Below are 20,846 nucleotides of genomic sequence, written 5' to 3' on the forward strand. Positions count from 1 at the left end.
AAATCATGCCAAGTTTTCTCATGAAATAAAGGCAGAGTAAAAAGAAGCACTTGTGGAGACTGGGGGCAGCATTGAGGGTTGAAATTCTGCATATCTAAAACTTGGGTTGATGGATACCTACCAGTACCCAACATGGAAGATTCCCTTCAGCCTTAGAGACTTATTTGATTCTATGATAATACTACTATGACTGATGATAATAATAACAATAGTGTGCTTATATACCACCCTTCTGGACAGATTAGTGCCACACTCAGAGCAGTGAACAAAATCAGTGTCATCATTATCCCCACAATACAACTGGGGAGTTGAGGCTGAGAGGAGTGGCTTACCCAAGAGCCCCTGCTGAGCTCATGGCAGTAGTGGGACTTGAACCAGCAGAGTTCTGATTTGCAACCCAACCACTTAGCCACTATGCTACAGCAGCTCTCTTATGTTGTGGCTAGCTGCACTGTACTGGTTGAAAATCCTGCTGAATGGATGGCTCAAGAAAAATTTGGCTCCCAACTCCCAACTGACAAATAGAACGTCAGCTGAAGCGGTGGGAGTTCGAGCATGCCAGGTTTTCTATCCTTTTATCCAGGCTTCTCAAATAACCGTTCAACTGACTGCGCCAACTACTAACTTTGCCGAATGACACCAATGATTACTCGTCTATACATGCAAACCACCTCTTGATTCTGCAAGGGATTTCCATGCTTATGTGAACTGGCCATTAGGGAGGTTCATTAGGATCTGGAAACCTGAACCAACGTCCCCTGAAATCCACAGGACTTGCTGTAATGACTTCAGCAGATGGACGTTTTGAACCTGAACTGATAGCAAACAGCCAAACAGCCCCATCCTAGCAATAAGGAAATGTCTTAAGTTTAATTCCTCTTGATTCAGCCATGTTCCACTTAAGATTAAGAGCCCACCATAAGTGAATACAAGACGCGTGCTGATTACAAGATTCGTGCTGTTGGAGCTCCAGCAGCAAGTCTGCGGATCAAACGTTAAACTCAGCAGCTGCCGTCAGTCTCTGAGACACTTAGCTTGTTACCAATTTGTAAGCTGCACAGCGCAGATCTGAGGGTGGAGTTGGGAGAACAGAAAGATTCACCAAGCAGAAACGATAAAAACGCTCTACCATTTAAAAAAAGAAAAGAAAAAGGAGTCGCACGACTTAACATTTTAGAAAGTAATGAACAGGCGTTTCCCCCTAACTTGGCAATACAGAAGGAAATAGGGAAGCTGCAAAATGCAGCTTTTGTTGTCAAGAAAAGAAGGTCCAAGCCACATTAGCTTGCTCACAAGTTTGCCATGGGGACTTGCAGGCACTCTGCAGCCAGGAATTCCTGGTGGCAATTCCATTTAGAAGTGGTACAGAGTCTGGACCTTGCCAAAATGGCTCCAGGGAGGGCATTGTTTGCCTCATTAGTGGGTGCATGTTCAAGCATTTAGTGTACATGCAGCCCCCCCCCCCACAGGGCACAAAGCACCACCAAGGGCCATTTTGGCTGAGGAAAAGAGTGCTAGGAAGAGGCAAGGTCCTCTGGCCCTCCCTCATACCACAGTCTCAACCCTCACTGGGCCCCTACAGAGTTTCTAAATGGAGCAATCACTCAGAGTCAAAACTAGCAGCTGCACTATGGCTGCAAGTCCCAAAGTCCCCATAGTATATAAATTGAATGTTTATTATTATTATTATTATTATTATTATTATTATTATTATTATTATTATTATTATTATTATTATTATTATTAAACTTGTCTAAAAGATAACGGCCATTTCCACACGGCTTACCTTGTTCCGGAAAACAGCGAAATCTCGCACGAAATCGCGCGAGAAGATGCTGTTATCACATGAGAAGATGTTTCGCTGTTTTCTGGAACAAGGTAAGCCGTGTGGAAACGGCCAGCATATAGTACAGGAACAACAGCACAGTTTGGCATGATTGCATCTGCCAAAAGCCACAGCCTAGCAAAGGACTCTTGCTCTTTTCCACTGCATATGAGATAGGTCAGGGATAGTGACTGGCCCAAGGTCACTGAGTGAACTTCATGGCTAAGTACATACCTGAAACCTGGGATCTGATTAGACGATACATTAAACATGAGTTGCAGGAAACCTCAAGTCAGCTTATTTTTAGCATGTGACCCGGCACACACCGCAAAAATAGGAATGGCAAATCCGCTCCCAAGCAGTGTGTGGGGGCAGGAGGGCTTCATTATTCCTTCCTTTCCACCGCACGCTCTTTCACTAGCAGAAGAGGGCTGTGGGGAGCAGGCTGTTTGTCTCACTGCCAGTTCCACATGTCTCCTGTCTCTCTGAAGTTAGATTGTTGTGGGAACTGCTCTAGCTATACAATTTTATAGATCCCTCTGAAGAAGTATAGGCGAAATACATAGGGGAAATACAACGGAATAAAATATTTTTTCTTCCCACTACACCGTTGCATGCACTCCCTCTCTTCTCTCCCTAGTCTTTATGGTTCAGGAAGAGAAGAAAAAAAGGAAAGGGCTGTGGGAAACTTTTCTCTTGCTCTTTAGGAGCCATACTTTTAAAAAAAAATGGCAACAGATTTGGGGTTTTCTTCATAAGGCAAGACTGCAATAACTAGGATAAAACTGTATATACATATTTTTATAGTCACAGGATGTATGTAATTTAATATTGAAGAAATTGCCAGATAAGGATTCCTTAAGTTTAAAACATGAACAGGGCAACGCTAACAAACTTGTCAGATAGCTTTTTCCCTATGCTTGCTGTCACATTTCTAAAGCAGTTTTAGCACTTCATCTGATCTTGAAGTAGATCAGGCCTGGAAGCAGCAGCGCTCTTACCATTTTGGACTCTGACTGATTTTCTCGGGAATTGATAGTGAAAGTTGGTGGTATTTGATATCAAAAAATGTGGAGTCAGGATGATACAGGATAATGGTTAGGGTTAATCCTAACACCTAACCCAGGAAATTAATGGATCCGGGTAGGACTGCCTCATTCTGGTTGCCCTGTTTAGCATGTCATGCAAATTGTTTGCTTATTATGCAAACCAAGCACAGACAACAAGATTATACTGCAAACCTATACTAGGTAGGGGTGGAAGCAGTATCATGTGTAGGATCAGGGAGAGAATAGTGACAAGGGCGGTTTTCACACTGCTTACCAGCCACGGAACACTGCACCGAGCTCCCGGAACGACAGTGTCTTCCTGGCGCGATTTCGCGTGAGAACTACCGTTCTCACACGAAATTGCGCCAGAAAGACACTGTCAATCCAGGAGCTCGGTGCAGTGTTCCGTGACTGGTAAGCAGTGTGAAAACGGCCAAGATCAAGAAAGTGACATGTCCCAGGTGGAATCAATAACTAATCATTTCTGTAATGCCACCTCTGAAGTTGATTGGATTTTCAGACCATGATCCTTTTTATCTAACCAGACAGAGCACATTTTCTAGTCAACAAGTAAAATAATGGATACTGTGCCAGCACAGCACAGATTGGCTGCCCCATTTTTTTTGTCATTCCTTCTTAGCCAGCTGTCTCTGAAGCAACTTACCTCACAAAGGTTGCCCTGAAATTCCCACCACTTGATGCACTAGTGCAGAAGCGATAAAATCTCTAGATTCTGGACTGCAGTTAAAAAAGAAAACCTGGCAGATAAAACAGGAGAGAGTTATTTTCCCTTGTCTAGATGAAAAATGACAGTGGGTAAAATAATGAAGTCGGTCTCAGGCCTCATCTCATCCACACCAACAACATTCTTCTGCTTTCTTCTTGTTTATCTGTCTCCAAAATAATGCCGCAATGTGGAAAACCTAAAAGTGTAAAGTAACACAGGATGCCCTCAGGTACTTGTGGGGATGCGTGAGTGATTGTTTACTCGGCATGTATCAGCAAACATTGCCCAAGGTGAGAACAAACCATCCTTGAATTCTGCAATGAAAACAATGGCAACAAAATAAAAATTTGACAACTGCAAACAATAATCAGTAAAGTAGATATAAATAGCATCAGGCCAATAGGGAAATCAACCACTTCAGTGCATTTTTTCTTTAAAAAAAATAAGGAAGAGAGGCATTGATGTCAGAATGCCCAAGAGGTGCCGGAATTCCATAAAGAGGTACTGGAACTCTGCAAAGCAGAGCCCGAATTCTGTTCTGGTCAATTGTCTCGGGGGGGGGGGGCTGACTGTAGAAAAAAAATCAAATGTAAAATGTATACAAATGAGTTTCTCAAAGAGAGAGTGACATTGATATTAAGACTAGCAGCATACTAGAGGCTGTTAGCGTGGAACACAGAAGTACCATTGGTCTGATGGTTGTTGTGGGTTTTCCGGGCTGTATTGCCGTGGTCTTGGCATTGTAGTTCCTGATGTTTCGCCAGCAGCTGTGGCTGGCATCTTCAGAGGTGTAGCACCAAAAGACAGAGATCTCTCAGTGTCACAGTGTGACACTCTGTCTTTTGCCAAGACCATGGCAATACAGCCCGGAAAACCCACAACAACCATCATTCTCTGGCCGTGAAAGCCTTCGACAATATACCATTGGTCTGTTATATTCTACAATTGTAGAATTACAATCTACATTTGCAAAATAGCAAAGAGTCCAGTAGCACCTTTCAGACTAACCAACTTTATTGTAGCCTAAGTTTTCGAGAGCCACAGCTCTCGTCAGAAGAGAGCTGTGGCTCTCGAAAACTTAGGCTACAATAAAGTTGATTAGTCTGAAAGGTGCTACTGGACTCTTTGCTATTTTGCTACTGAACACTAACACAGCTAACTCCTCTGAATCTACATTTGCTGAACAATGTGAAGAGGAGGCCATACAGAAGATCTATAGCCACCACAAGTTAATAATAACATACTTTGTAAACCGCTCTGAGTGGGTGTTAAGTCATCCTGAAGGGCGGTATATAAATCAAATGTTGTTGTTGTTGTTGTTATTAATTGTAGGCATCATGGTACATCAGGAGGAAAACTTAAAGCATACTGGTTGCTAGCAAGAGGCAAAGTGAAACGAAACTCTTTTGCTCAGAAGATTAATTCCACCACAATCAAGTACAGCAAGCCAGGAGGGCCAATACACTATAACCCTCACTCCTCAGCGAACACAGTCTTCATCATACTGGGGACAGGTTTTAGCGAAATGTGCCTAATGCTGATTATACAGTGGGATGGACTGAGTAACACTTGATGTCTCAGTAGGCTCTAGCTCATTTGTGGGTGTATCAACATCTCCTCGGCTGAGTTCCTAGCCAGTCATTGGCTCAATGTTCTCTGATGCTGGAGCACCACTATTGTTTGTAATGGAAGATGGTGACTCAGTTACACAGCTCTTCATCTGGTCCTCACAGGTGATCATAGCCCATGACCGACCTAGTGTCTTAATCCAGTAGGACAGGGGCCCTGTAGCTTGAGTCACAATAGCAGGAATCCATGCTGAAATAGGTCCATAGTCTGTGATGTAGACAGGGTCATCTGGGGGGGGGGGGGAATAAATACAGGAGCCTTTGGACTTCACCCATAACAGTGTCAATCGCAGTACTCTTTAGTTCTCAGGTCACAGTGCATGTGATCTAGCTGACCTGTCATGTGCCTGTAGTTGTGGGATGTATCATGTCTGAAAGAAAGCTACAAGATGATTTTCCCTGTCAACCTCAATCATTGGTTTTAATATGCCCTTTGTTGTTTTGGCAATCTGCTTAACCTGGCTATTTGGGTACACAGGTCATGGTATCTTCTATTAGGGCAATGGGCGGCCAGATCAGGGGTCTTTCTAGTAGGTGGAAGATGGTAATAAGCTCCCTGCATCTACTTCTTCTGGAGTTTGTTCTACAAGCTTGGATGGCCATTTCTTTGCCTTTTACTTCTGAAGATACAACTATATAGCTTCCCATATTCCAGAATGGGACCTCTCATTCATATAGAGGAGGACTGCCTCAGAGGGTCAGACCAGAACCAATGGGTTGAAATTAAATCAAAAGAGTTTTTGGCTAAACATGAGGAAGAACTTCCTGACAGAATGGTCCCTCAGTGGAACAGGCTTCCTTGGGAGGTGGTGGGCTCTCTTTCTTTGGAGGTTTTGAAGCAGAGACCAGATGGCCATCTGACAGCAATGCTGATTCTGTGAACCTAGACAGATCATGAGAAGGAGGGTAGGAAGGGTTACATCAGAGCTTGGTTCTCGTGACCCTTCTCACATGCCCAGGGTAAGGCAGATCACCACGTTGGGGTCAGATAGCAATTTTTCCCAGGCCAGTTTGGCTGCGGATCCTGATGATGTTTTGCCATCTTCTGGGCATGGAGCAAAGGTCACTGGGTATGTGTGGGGGGATGGGGAAAGGGATTTGTGAATTTCCTGCATTGTGCAGAGGGTTGGACTAGATGTCCCTGGAGGTACCTTCCAACCCTATGATTCTATGATTCTAAGTGGGCACAATCTGAACTCAGGGAAGGCACTTCACAGTGCACAAACAAAAGAAATAACAATCCAGTATTGAATATGTTATTCAGATTCTTTTTAAAAAAATATTCTAATCACCTTGATGTTTTAAATATAAAAAACTGATACTGCCTTTTGCATTAAGGATTTCCTTGCACTAGAACCAGACACACTGAGGCCCTAAATCATGTCAAATTTAAAATAAAAAAAAAATGGTAATGGAGGGTGTATCTAGAGGCTTCTGCCAATCTAAGGCCCTAAACATTAGCTCCCTCAGTTTGTACATAAAGTCAACTCTGCCTGGCACAGACAAAATTGAAGCCATTTTGAAAAATACTTCATCTGTCTTGAGGACCCATCTTGACCAGGGTCATTTCCAGATGGCTTACCTTCTGCCGCTCCATGCCGCAACGCCGCGGCTCATCCTGGGGCGAACGCGAAATATCACGCGAGTTTTGTGCGATGTTGCGCAAAACTCGCGGGAGAAAACGTGATATTTCGCGTTTTCCCCGGCACGAGCCACGACGTTGCGGCATGGAGCGGCAGAAGGTAAGCCATCTGGAAACGGCCCAGTTTCTGTACAGAGACCTAGAACTCTGAGCTCGCTTCCTGTGTCTTTCAAAAGATGCAGTTAAACCATGTAATAATACTACACTTCTGCTGCCTGGTGACTGGTTTACATAAGATGCTTTTTGTAAAAGGGAAATGGCAAAAACAAAGGAAGCAAACAAGCAAAGAATGCCTAATACTGGACTGTGCCTGGAACACAGGGCTGACTGTAGGAAAAACAATGCTTTCTCTCTCTCTCTCTCTTTTAAGGCAGGAAAGAATTCTTGACTAGAACAGCCTCAAAAAAAGCACACACATCTTGGTTTAAAAATTGGTTGCTGCTACCCCCTACTTGGCACTGCAGAAACATACATTTGAATGTCACTTTTAAAAGAACGCACAAGCAGAGTTTACTTAGGACAAAACTCGGAAGAACAACAGCTTCACGGGCGCATCCCTGCTTCCGTTTTGGAGAAGCTCCAGGGCTGACCTTTCAAGGATCTGTTAGAGGAAGGTGAGAGAGACAACATTCAGCTGGGCAAAACCCTGCTTTTAGCTGCATGCAATACAGTTTGATTTTAATAGCATTCATTGTGATTTGTGCCCTAAACCATTCATAAGGACCATAGTGGCATTCATACAGGACAACGAGAGGCAACTTCTTTGGTCCAAGTGCCAAAAAAAGGTCTATATTTGAAGCGGTTAGTGTGCCAGCAAACACAATGGAGAGGAGACAAGGGTTGTACTTAGGGTTGCCATTTGCCTTTCCATGGCAACCATAACATCTACTCCCCTCCCTGTGAGAGCTGCCCACCACTGTTCTGAAGCTGCTGCCATGTTCAATTGCACTGTTGCACTTTCTGTAATCAATGATATTGCCGCCACCAAGAAAAGAGTGCTGCTATTTTTAATATCTTTATACAATGTTTTTAATGTTTTATGTTTAATGTTTAATGAAATGTTTTAAATGTTTTAATGTTGTTATCCACCCTGAGCCTGCTTGCGGGGAGGGTGGAATATAAATACGATAAAATAACAACAACAACAATAATAATGGTGGGTAAACTCTCATCCTTGACCCAAAGTTACCACCCTCAAGAAACTAAGGAGTAGGAGACATGGGCATATGGGGGGACATCACTGGTGAACAGTGTTACATCACTTCTGGGGAAAACCTGGAAGTTACTCCCACTACTCTAGGACATAACCTGCAATAACTCTGTCTTACACAGAGATCTTTCACATCACCTAGAATCATAGGGTTGGAAAGGTCCTCCCGGGTCATCTAGTCCAACCCCCTGCACAATGCAGGAAATTCACAAATACCTACATACACACACACACACACAGAGTGACCCTTATTCCATGCCCAGAAGATGGTAAAACACTGTCAGGATCCCTAGCTGAACTGGCCTGGGGAAAATTGCTACCTGACCCCAAAGGTAGCGATTGGCATTACCCTGGGCGTGTAAGAAAGGGCCACAAGAACTAAGCACTGATGTAACCCTTCCTGCCCTCCCTCTCATGATCTGCCCAGGTTCACAGAAACAGCGTTGCTGTCAGATGGCCATCTAGCCTCTGCTTTAAAACCTCCAAAGAAGGAGAGCCCACCACCTCCCGAGGAAGCCTGTTCCACTGAGGGACTGCTCTGTCTGGAAGTTCATGCTTTTGGTGGAAAGACCAGACACTGGTGTTCCTTTGGCAAAACAACGCTTGTAATCAGGGACAAGCTGGCTGACAGTGCATAAACTAAAGCTCAGTCTCAACATGATAGATATGGTTAGGGGCCTATCAAATCAAGTAAGTTCTGTTGTACCTCTGTTGGATTGGGCTGTGGTCCCCCTTAATGACCAATTGGATGTGGTGGTGTAGTGGTTAAACTGTAGTGGTTAATGTGGTGGGAGGGAGCTTCGTCCCTTCTAAGGTTGTTATGGGTTGGAGTGGGGGCGGGCGGAATTTCTTTTTCCAATTTTTTTTTTACATATATCAATTGATTCCTCTTATTATTCTTTCCTTTTTCAAAAGAGGAATTCTCTTTGATTTCTCATTAATGTATTTTTCAGGGTTTGGGGGGGATCTTTTACCATGTGGTAGTGCCATTTCTGTTGATACTATACAATGGAGTTCTATGTGCCCTTCAGCCCTTTCAGTCTTACCCACCTCACACAGTTGTTGTGAGGATAAAAATGGAGACAGTGTGGTGCAGTGGTTAGGATGTTGAACTGGGTTGACTCCCACCTCTGCCACAGAAGCTTGCTGGTTAACCTTATGTTGGGATTTTTGCAAGTATCCTACGTTCAGTCATGAAAGAGTTTAATTGTTATTCTGTTGGTTTAGTCAGAAAGCTAGTTAGCATAGGACCACTTAGGCTTCGAGTAAAAGTTCCCGACATAGAAAGGGGAGACTTTAGTCTTAATGAAGGAATCTAGGATTGTCTATTGGATGAGCCAGTTTATAGGGGGGCAATTAACTAGCAACATATACTAAGGTTTTATTGCTCATTGTTCACTTTTCAGCTCTCTCAATTCTGTTTGCGTGTTCAGTGTTTAGTCTCTAAGTTTCTATCTCTAAACTCCTAGTCCAGCCATCAAGATGTAGTTAGTTAGATACTCTTTATTTTCTTACCAAATGTACCCTTATTCCTTGTTATGTAGTAAAGTATTTTTATAGAGCTAAAACCACAGAAGTCTGTCTACTTATTTCCAATGCGCTGATATCAAATTCTGCTACTTTATTTCCTTTATATATTCTCACTGTCATATATGTCTGTCAGCATATCTGCCATGAATGTATTCTGTGTTATGTACTGGTTCTCTGAGGGCATGAGAAGTTTCTTATTGATGTTAAGGCAGTAGGTTATCTCACAAGTATTTACTTTCTCTTTCCCCGGTGCCTCCAGCAAGTGTCCTTGAAGGCTGGCTGCAGCCAGCTTGAAATGTATCCTTCTTGGGATTTCATCTTTGTTCTGTCTAGCCTAAACCTAGCTTCTCCCTTTCACCCCGCCCCCGGCTCTTTCGCGCCCAAAACTTTAACGGTCCTTATCCTGATGGCAGGAACTTTCCCTATAACTAACATCACCAATCCCATATAGTCACTTCTGCCAATTCAGTTGTCTGAGCACCTTGAACCTGATGGATCTCTAATGAAGTTACTTCAACCAATACAACTGCATGTTTGCTGTGGAGAACTTGGGGATTCTACCTGATAAGACTGACACTCACTACCAACACCTTGGGCCAGTCAGACACTCCCAGCCTAACTGATCTGACAGAGTTGTTGTGGGGATAAAATGGAGGAGAAGAGAATGATATAAACTGCTGGGGGGAAAGACAGTGGTGAGGAGGAGAGGGGGAAATATCCCATCCTTTACATAACAGGGGGGGGGCGTGTTTTAGAACTTTCCTGAGCTGTCAGAGACAGTATGGTGTAGTAGTTCGAATACATGACTTCTTTGAGATCTAATTTAATCAAATCTTCCTCTTCATGACAGAGGAATTTATTCAAAACTGACTCAAATTCTTAAAGAGAGGAACAGAAACGGACAGCTGGATTTCAGACAGAAATTCAGCAAAGAAGTATTCAAAGAATTCCACTTAACAACTCAACCTCCTTCCCTGAGATTTTTAGTTGGGCAACCCAGCAAGATAAGGGCCCATGGAATTTTGTCCCCCTGACCTCCACCTCATACTTAGCAGCCCTGCGAACAATTCTATGTGAAATCTGAACAGTATTTGTTTACTACTTTGGATTGTTGCTATCAAGACATCATCTTATTATTTTGTCTCTCAGTTCTACTCTATAACAAAGTGAGGCTAACTCTAAGCAAGCTTCTTGATGAACTGATATAGATCTATAATAGAAGCCTTCAGATGCCCGTGGCCAAAGAAGAGATTGTTATTTCAAGAAAATAGACACACAATTCTCTCCAACAAAAGCTAATCTCTATGGGCTTTACAACTGCAGACAGACATTGATTTTGGACTCATTCTGATGTTTAAATAAAGCTACTCAAGTCAATGATAGGAAAGGCCCTTTGCTCTTCCAGTTCTACCATCCGGCCTCCTGAAGGTTGACTGTTAAATGACTCTGCTACCCCCGTGCCACAATTAACGTCCAGATCTAGTTCTTGAAATTAACTATTGCATTTTATATTGGGAGGTCCTTCCTTGTTACAAAATGGTCTGCAATCAGCCAGGCATTATTATAGGGAACAACAGAACTGAATCAATAGGTGTGGTAGACATTACAACATCTGTCACACAAAACCTGTGAAAATAAATAATTTTTTAAAAGCGCCACAACCTTGTGACATCATTGCATCTGCTTGACGCTCTAGGATTCACCAGAAATTCTATGGTTTTACCTTGAGCATTGTTCCAACATGCTGACGTCTCTTCTGGGTTCACTCCAGAAGTGATGTCACAGCTTTGCCACAATGTCAATTTTCCCCTGCCATCCTGCCAAGCAGTGGCAAGGATCAGGGATGGCTGGCAGGAGGTCTCCCATTATAGGTATAAGCAGAAGACCTGGCATCCCTTTCTACAGGCAGGTTCACAGGAAATTCTTTACCTAGGAAACTCCTGAATAATTATTAATATTCATGACAGAATATTAATTACATGACACATTGTCAGCCTAAGGGCTGTCGTGTTGATAAAATGGAGGACAGGAGAGCAATGTAAGCCACCTTGGGTCCCCATTGGAGAAAAAGGTGAAGTATAAATGAAGTAAATAAATAAAATAAATAAATAGATGCATCAATAACAGTCAAAATGAGAAAGAGTCCAGTAGCAACTTTAAGACTAACCAACTTTATTGTAGCATAAACTTTCGAGATCCGTTCTCGAAAGCTTATACTACAATAAAGTTGGTTAGTCTTAATGGTGCTACTGGACTCTTTACTATTTTGCAACTACAGACTAACATGGCTAACTCCTCAGAGTCAAAATGGGTAGGCTTTGGGGAGGATTGTATAAAGAATGTGAAATCTTTCACATAAATCCAGATTTGGAACGGTTCCTTTACAGATGTGCACTTGGGGAAAAAAATCCAGAATGTGAACCAGTGCACTGCAATGTGGATGTGGAAGACAGCCAATGTGGAATAGTAGGACTGGCAAGACCCACCCCGTGCCACCCAGGTTCGGATCTCTGCTTAGCCATGAAGCTCCCTTAATGACCTTGAGCCAGACATTCTCTCAGCCAAACCTAACTCACAGGGTTGTTGCTGTGAGGATAAAATAGAGGACACAACCATGTATACCACCCGAAGTTTCTTGCAGAAAGGATGGGATAAAAAATTTACTCAATAAACATCTGTCAGCATCACATTACTAACAATAGAATAGACATTCCAATGCACATGTCTAATCACAGCTAATCAACACACTTTCACCCGCCTACCTCTATTATGTACATACATCAATTAGTGAAAATCCTTTTGGGGTGGGTGGGGGAAGGACACCACAAACAAAAGAGGTTTACAGAAAAGCAAGGATATCTGAGACGGTGGCTTTTTCATAGATATCAGGCATGTGGGGAAGCAAAGTTTATCTTCACAATAGGTCATCATACAGTTAGAACTCATCAATTTTATAATAGATATATATCAAATGAGGTACAAACACGTGAAATAGCTCTTAATGTTGAAGTTTCCTAAAAGAAGAAATGCTAAGAGGAAAACTGCTTAAGCACAAAGCACCATGGTCGCCCACCCTATCAGATTTTTTGCTGCATCCCAAGAGGATGAAGTTTCATATTCTGAAACCCCTGGAAATGAAAAATGCATATTTCTTACTAATATGGGTCTGAGTATGACGGATGCAAGTAGAAATAGAAGTAAGACTCTAAGAAGAGAAGGCAAAGATTAATGACACCTCTTGTAAATCTGTTGCTTACATTATTGAAAAGATCAAGCCTTCTCGAGCAAGAGAAAGGGCATAATATTATAGAGTCAAAGTTCAGAAAGAGAAATAAAAATGACCCACATGAGAATAGATCTGAGTACTAAAAGCACAGACTGAAGGGGACAAATTTGCACAGAGGAAATTCGGACTCAGATTCTCAAATATTAAATTATCCTGCAAAATAGAACTTTTAAAATATGGTTTGTGGTTTGGGACACTTGTGGGGGGAGCAAGGAGGAAGAGGGAGTTATGTTAGAGACTTTTAGCTGTACTTCTACAACATGTGGTGGAAATGGGGCATGGAGAAGGACAGAGACACAGCAGGCATAAATCCAGACCTCTTCCTCCATGCAAAACATTTGAATATTTAGTTAACAGCAGAAAAAAGGGCTTAACATAGCAAGAAGAGCCCATTGGGTGGCCAAAATAAAGGCTAAATGTAGAATTGCCAGTCTCCAGGTGGGGGGTGATGATCTCCCAGAATTACAAGTAAGCTCAAGATAACAGAGAGAAGTTTCCCTGGAGAAAATGTCTGTTTTGGAGGGTGGACTCCCTCCTAGAGATGGGCATGAACTGAAATATGAACCAAAATTCGTGATGAACCATACCGGTTCATGGTTCGCAAACCAGTGGTTTGTCAGCACCCATTTCTGATGAACCGCCATGAACTTTAGGCTGGTTCATTTAGTTCATTTTTCGGTTCATCACTGCAGACAGCCTGGCGCCGATTAATCAGTTTCCTAGGCAACAGGGGATGGACTTCCTGCAGACCTTCTGCTGACCCAGAAGTGACGATTTTCTGACGTGGATGTGATGTTTTCGTGAACCAAACGAACCAGTTCACGAACTGGGGAAGGTTCATGAAAGGTTGTGGTTTGTGATCCGTGAAATGTGATGAACCACAAACTGCACAGTTCAGTTTTTTTCCGGCTCGTGCCCATCTCTACTCCCTCCCCTTCCCAAACTGCAGAGACTTCCCAATCTCCAGAGATTTCACAACTCTAGCTAAAAGGGTAGAATTTGGGATATAGACGGAAGGTTCATGAGACAACAGCAACTTTGCTGACACTCAGCAGATATTCATGATAGGAGATCGTGTATGCCGCCTTGAGATTCATGTCCTAAATGAACTAAATAAATTTCTGTGGCCTCACCTTAAGGGAGGCATGTGGCTGTCAGAGTCAGGGCTTTTTCCGTAGTGACACCCCACCTGTAGAATGTCTTTCCTCTTGAGGCTCACTATTGTCTTCTGGCATGGGGCTGAAGCATTTCTTTTTATCAGGCTTTTAATTAAGGAATTGATCTTTAAACTCGTTTTCAACTTGTTTTAAGGTGCTATATATTTTATTTATTTATTACTTAAAATAATTCTTAAACTTATCATACCTTTCCACTCATATAGGGCCCTCAAGGAAACAAACAGTTAAAAGAGCTTGTTTTTATGTTCTTGTTGGTTTTTTAAATAGTTTATTAACTCTAACAACCTAATTAATGTGCATGTCAGTTTTTGAAGATTCCATATCTTATGAGTGGAGAGTTTGTCACTCACGTTGGCTGCACTGTATAGATTTTATTTTATAACAACTGGAGCCCAATCAGTAGCTTATGTATTAAAGACCAAAAATCTTATTTCTGCCTGCAATTTGATATTTATGCCCTTGATTTGTGGCAGCCAAATGTGAGAACTGATTCCATTGAATGGTGCTGCATTTGAGGCAACATGAGGTTCTAACTGTGAAGGGCTATATATATCCCAGTGGCAGAGTGACATGTTTTGCAAGTAGAAGGTCCCCACTATTTCCCAACATCAAAAAGTTGGGAAAACTTTTCAATGTTTTCCGAAAACTTCTACCTGAAACCTTGGAGATCTGTCTCCAGTCAGAGTAGACAATACCTAGGTCAATGGTTGGTTTCAAGAAAGTCTTCATGCATGTTTTTGTGGGAGCTTGTTCACACATGTAAATAATACAGACACATGTGGAACAGCGAGATTATCACATGTGCAAAAGTGGAAGAGTCCAATATTGCCTACAACAGAGGAATGATTGGTGAAGGTGCTGGAGTTTACAGCGATGGCTAAACTTACTTCACTGATTAGAAATAGGACCATAAGTTTGTTTATCGCTGATTGGAAACCCCTTATAGACTTTTTGCATAAAATAGATAATAATAGGTTTGATGATTTGTGGGTTTGATGATTTGGACAAAAGAAAAAAGAGAGCTTTTTTTGTAAACAAAAAGTAAGAGAAAATTTTGAAATCATACTTAACATTTGTCGCAGAGAAAATGGGAAGCCTTCTTCTAGTTTATATAGTTTCGATCTTATTTTTTTGTCTTGTTATCACTATGTTATTTGTTATTCTTTCTTTTATAAAAAAATTAATTAAAAAAGGGGGGGAAACCCAGATACATATGGGGATCGGCCATACATTTCACCGTGATCAAATCCTGCCATGAAGGTAACTAGGAATGATTCCCTGGCATGCTATCCTATTGTTAAGGCAACATATGAATCCCTTCTTGGATGAGGCAATTGGTCCGTGATCTCTGCCTTTTCCCTGGACACTGGGCAGAACTGACCAACGCAGTTGCTGAAGGCTGTAATTCTGCACATTCTTTCTAATTATGTAATGTCTTTGTCAGGAAAACAGTATTTATTAATGAGGCATCTCTATGGCTTTGGCCTCAGGGGGTGCTAAACTGTGACACATTGGTTACATGCAAGACACTGGTCAGCTGGGACTCAAAAATGGGGGCAGGGAGCAGTCTCATAAAAGGGGTTGTAAAAGTGCTTTTATGATGCACCCTTGATTACACTGGCATTTATATGGGACATGATGGGGCACCTATTACTTGTGGCTGCTGCATGAATGCTAATATTACTCCTCGATTACAAGAACCAGTTCGGGGGTGGGGGGGAGAACAGGCTTCATTTAGGTCAGAAGAACTGCATCTGAAGGCTGAGGCAGCCATGCATCTCCTCCTCTCCCTCCTCAATCCCATTAACATTTTTTAAAAGGCAACACTCAGGACAAGACCGCATTTGCATGGCATTTTTTCCTGCCCTTGCAAGGAGCACCCAACAAAGCAGGGAAATGCAGAACACAGTGATGTCACCTCATGTTCTAAAGTAGAATGTGGAAAAATAAAAAGAGAGATTGGTTGCAGTGTGCAGTTCTAGCCTCAAAGGTGCCCGTTTTCCCCTGATAAGACACACCACTTGTTTTTATGATATTTTTCTTGCAGTTGGCACTTTTTCTTTTAAATTTCACCTTGAATTTATGGAATTCTGTGATCAAATATAAATATGTGTTATTGCATTGTGTTTTGTATTCTGTGCTCCTGTTCCATTATTTTACAACCCCCCCCCCAAAAGAAACCTGTCAGACTAGGATCTGTGAGACCTGAGTTCGAATCCCCTCTCTGCCATTGAATCTTGCTGGTGACCTTGGGCAGTCTCACTCACACACTCAGCCAAACCTACCTCACAGGCTTCTTGTGAGGATAAAATGGAGGTGAAGAGAACAAGGTAAGCCATTCTGAGTCCCTACTGAGGATAAAGGCAGGGTATAAATGAAGTAAATAAATAAATAAATAGAAGCCCAATACACGTGGTCTGTCTGCACCTTGACTGACAGCACAGGTTGAGAGAACAGGCACAAATGTACTGGCCCCACCCCCACCTCCACATGATTACTGTTTGGCGTGGTGGCTAAGAGCGGCAGGACTCTAATCTGGAGAACTGGGTTTGATTCCTCACTCCTCCACTTGAAGCCAGCTGGATGAACTTGGGTTAGTGACAGACTCACAGCTCTCTCAGAGCTCTCTCACCCCCACCCACCTCACAGGGTGTTTTGTTGTGGGGATAATAATAACACACTTTATAAACTGCTCTGACTGTGGCATTAAGTTGTCCTGCAGGGTGGTATATAAACTGAATGTTGTCGTTGTTGTTGCATGCTTTTGAACCATGCAGATGACTTATCATTAATCACCCAGAGGCGGGGGGGGGGCAGTGCACTCATGCCCACTCTCTTTGCCCTGCACAGTCATTCAATGCATGGATAGGTCATCTTTACAGGGCTATTATCTCCCTCTAACAAGTGGACACTATTCATTTGATGGTACAAGTTATGGGGAACTTTCTCTAAGAGGTCTGCTTTCATTTAAGCAAAGCAGAAAACAGAAAGATCTATTCTTCACTTTATCCTGCTGAGGATCAAAGAGAGCCTGTGTGGTACAGGTTTTTGTTTTTTTTTAAACCCACTGTATTCTCTTCAAATATTTTTCAAAAGATTAAAATGTCAGATCTTGTCTTCTCTGATGACAGAAACTTTGCCTATAAAGACTTTTAAGTTTCCTTGACTGAGCATTTCTTAATGGAGAATGCCATGAAAAATTTTCTACAGAAGACTGAATTGTAAAAGTGCAGTCTCCATCAATCTCTACTGATTAAAATGAGAGATTCTGTAAGCGATAGTCCATAAAACTGACTGCTGGGGGGAAAGCGAGGCATCGATGGCTTTTAAAAGATTAGAGAGATCACAATGGTGGGAGGGAGCAAAACTCATTTTAAACAACCTGACAAGAAAAGCAACTATTGTTTAGTCCAAGAGAGCAATCAATAACTTTTCCGATGCTCATGTAACATAGACCAACTTACAAATGGCTAAGCTTGGAAAGGCTGAACTTGCTGTGAGATGGAAACAACGAAAATGCAAGCTCCATAGAGCACAATTAACTGCATAGCAATGTTCATGAACCAAATGCTATATCGCTAAAATCTATTTAATTCATTCCATGGAAAGCCATGCAATACCTCGCTTACAGTGCAATTCTATTCCTGGGAGTAAGCCCTATTGAGTAGACCTGTGTAGGAGTCAGAGTAGACCTGCTTAGGAGGGCAAAGAAACCAATTTGAAGACAGCAATACTCCAGTTTGAAGACAGTGATACTCCATGATCCATCCAATGTGAAAAACTTTTAGTTCCAATTCACATCAATGAGGCTTTCAAGTACTGAGCACTGACAGGATAGCATCCTATGTATTTTTTCTTCAGAGAAAACATACAAGATGTCTCTGTGCTGAACTTTGTTTGGAAGGTTCTGAAATATCTGACAAAGATTCACAGTTCAGGAATAGCATCTCTCATATCGGGGGTTTTCTTCTAAAAGGATAACTGAACAATTGTAACAGTATCTGATCTGCACTAGAGGGATTATTGCAAGTGGGATGCTGCATCTTCAGGGCACTGCCATTGTGCTATCGTTCACACCATAATTCCAGTTCATGGAAAAGCTATCTTAGAGTTGACATTTTGGTCATTTCATTTCTATTCCATCTTACTTCCATCATGCGAATCACAGCAGCATACATGGGACATCGAGGAGAACTCCTTTGCACACACTGACCTGTCTCGTATCTCCTTAGCTTCAACATGGTTGCTATTAGAGATGGGCATGAACCAAAATATGAACCAAAATTAAGCACAAACCAGGCCGGTTCATGGTTCGCGAACCGCGGTTCATCAGATCCCATTTCTAATGAACTGCCATGAACTTTTAGGCTGGTTCGTTTGGTTCGGTTTTTGGTTTGTGACTGCAGACAGCCTGTTGCTAATCAATCAGTTTCCTAGGCAACAGGGGATGGACTTCCTGCAGACCTTCTGCTGACCCGGAAGTGACCTTCTGCTGGCCCAGAAGTGACTTTCTGCTGGCCCAGAAGTGATGATTTTCTGACCCAGATGTGACGTTTTCATGAACCAAACGAAATGGTTCGTGAACCAGGGGCAGGTTTGTGAAAGTTCGTGGTTCGTGAAATTTGACGAACCACAAACTGCATGGTTCAGTTTTTTCTGGTTTGTGCCCATCTCTAGTTGCTATATCATATACCCTATAGCTGTATCCTCAACACAGCTTTAGTGTGAAAGAACACTAATTAATTGTGCTACTTTTATTCCCATATCTACTCTCCTTGATTTATTCAAACTTTTTCTCCGCCATACCTGTTAGGGTAAACTTCACTTGGCTGAGAAGAAAGACCCAAACTTTTACTAGGGAGAAGAGTCATGAAAACCAACATGGTTCAGTGGGTAGACTGCCAGTCCAGATTTGAGAGACCCAAATGCAAATCTTCTCTCAACCATGAATCTCATTGGATGATTTTGGGTAAGCCCCCTCTCCTTCTTTCTAACCTTCCTTACAGAACTGCTGTAGAGATGAAAGAGACAGCTATGCATTCCACCTTAAACTCCTTGGAGACAGGTAACAGTTATGAACCAGTAGCCCAGGACTGCATACTCTGGCAGGGCCTTTCTAACATCTAGGCAAAGTCCTCTCCCATTCCTTTAATTGGAGATCTTTCTATGTAAGGATGTCTGGAACTGAACTGGGACCCATATATGCAAAACACATGCATTTTCAATGAGCAATGATCTCTTCCTAGGGATGGTTCCCTGTTGCTTAGAAATCACAGCCATCTGTGAACCAAAGGAAGCCTTGGTAGCCCTAGGGAGACTCTTCTTATGTTCCATGTTCTAGGCAAATTAGATTTGTCAGATCAGTGGCTTAGAGATGATGTTATATTTCATGCCTCCAGCAATGGAACAAACGTGCAAATTCATCCTTCATTACATTGGTTCAATCTCGCTTATTTCCTTGCTGCTTACCAGCAAAAAGACTAGGTTGTGCATATGAAGCCAGAAACCAGTTAGAAGAACACAACCCTTGAACACTGTTAATTAATCATGGATTTGTAATAACCAAAATGTTTGTGGGGGAAAAATAATATCACTAAACAGTAAATTAATAGGATACTTTTCAAAGAGATACAGTACTGGGTACAGCTATGATGAATAGCCTCTGCTACCCAGCCGTTTTAAAATGAAACATGATAATGGAAGATGGATTTTAGCCCTGAATTTGGTGCTTGTGAATTCCATACTAAAGATACTTCCTGTAAAACATCAAGTATTCATGCCTGAACTCTGGTTTTGGAGGTATGGAGGAAAGAAAAAGTGTGTGTCTACTTATCAATTAAAATGAGATTGGTTTTTGTCATCAGGGTTCCCACAAAGTAGCTTACAAAAATCATGGGAGCTGGACTGAACAATAGGCTGGATCCAGACTCAATTTTCTGCTCACGTAAGGCACTTTTGTCACTGGAACAAAACATTCCTTCCTCCCCACTCCTACTGCAGCCCGCTGGGACAGGGACCCTCAGGAAGAACAGCATTAAAGGCAAATCAGGAGTCTGAGGCAGGAAGAGCGAACCGGTAGAAATGGCTTCATTTTTCCATTAGTTAGTGAACAAAATTTAGTTTGGATCCAGCCCAATGGATAAAATATAACACAGTCTGTAAAAGAAATAATAAGCCAGCAGGGGGCAAAACCAGACGGGAGCCCATTAAAATGTCCCACTGAGAAAAGGTCAAAACAATCGCTCAGGAGTCCTTATTCAACTTCATCCAAACGCTTTGCTGAAAAAGAAGGTTCTCACCATCTTAAACATCTCAAGATGAAACACTGCTTGTAAGAAGGTGGGGATAAAAATGGCAAGAAATGCTATTAAGAATCATATTGTATACATGCATAGAAACTAATACCTTGGCATGTTTACTGTTTATAGTGATTTAAGGGGTGTCATTTTTAATTTCAAAGAGATTTCTTTGGTAGGGAGGGCCAAGATTCAAAGTACAGCGCTGTTAACATTTCAAAAAGAGTCCAGTAGCACCTTTAAGACTAACCAATTTTATTGTAGCATAAGCTTTCGAGAATCATGTTCTCAGACATGTGAATAGCACTGCTCATCTCTTGCTGTTGGCTTGTCCTCCCCTGGTCTTGTGTGTCACTACATTCCAGGGGCCAAATACGTCAAGTCCATCATTAGTGAAAGGGGGCTCAGTGCTGAGTCGATCTGGTGGCAGGTCGGCCATCTTCTGCTGCTGATGGGGACCTTTGCATCTGACGAA

Source organism: Eublepharis macularius, chromosome 3 (assembly GCF_028583425.1).
Source record: "Eublepharis macularius isolate TG4126 chromosome 3, MPM_Emac_v1.0, whole genome shotgun sequence".
NCBI classification, from domain to species: Eukaryota; Metazoa; Chordata; class Lepidosauria; order Squamata; family Eublepharidae; genus Eublepharis; species Eublepharis macularius.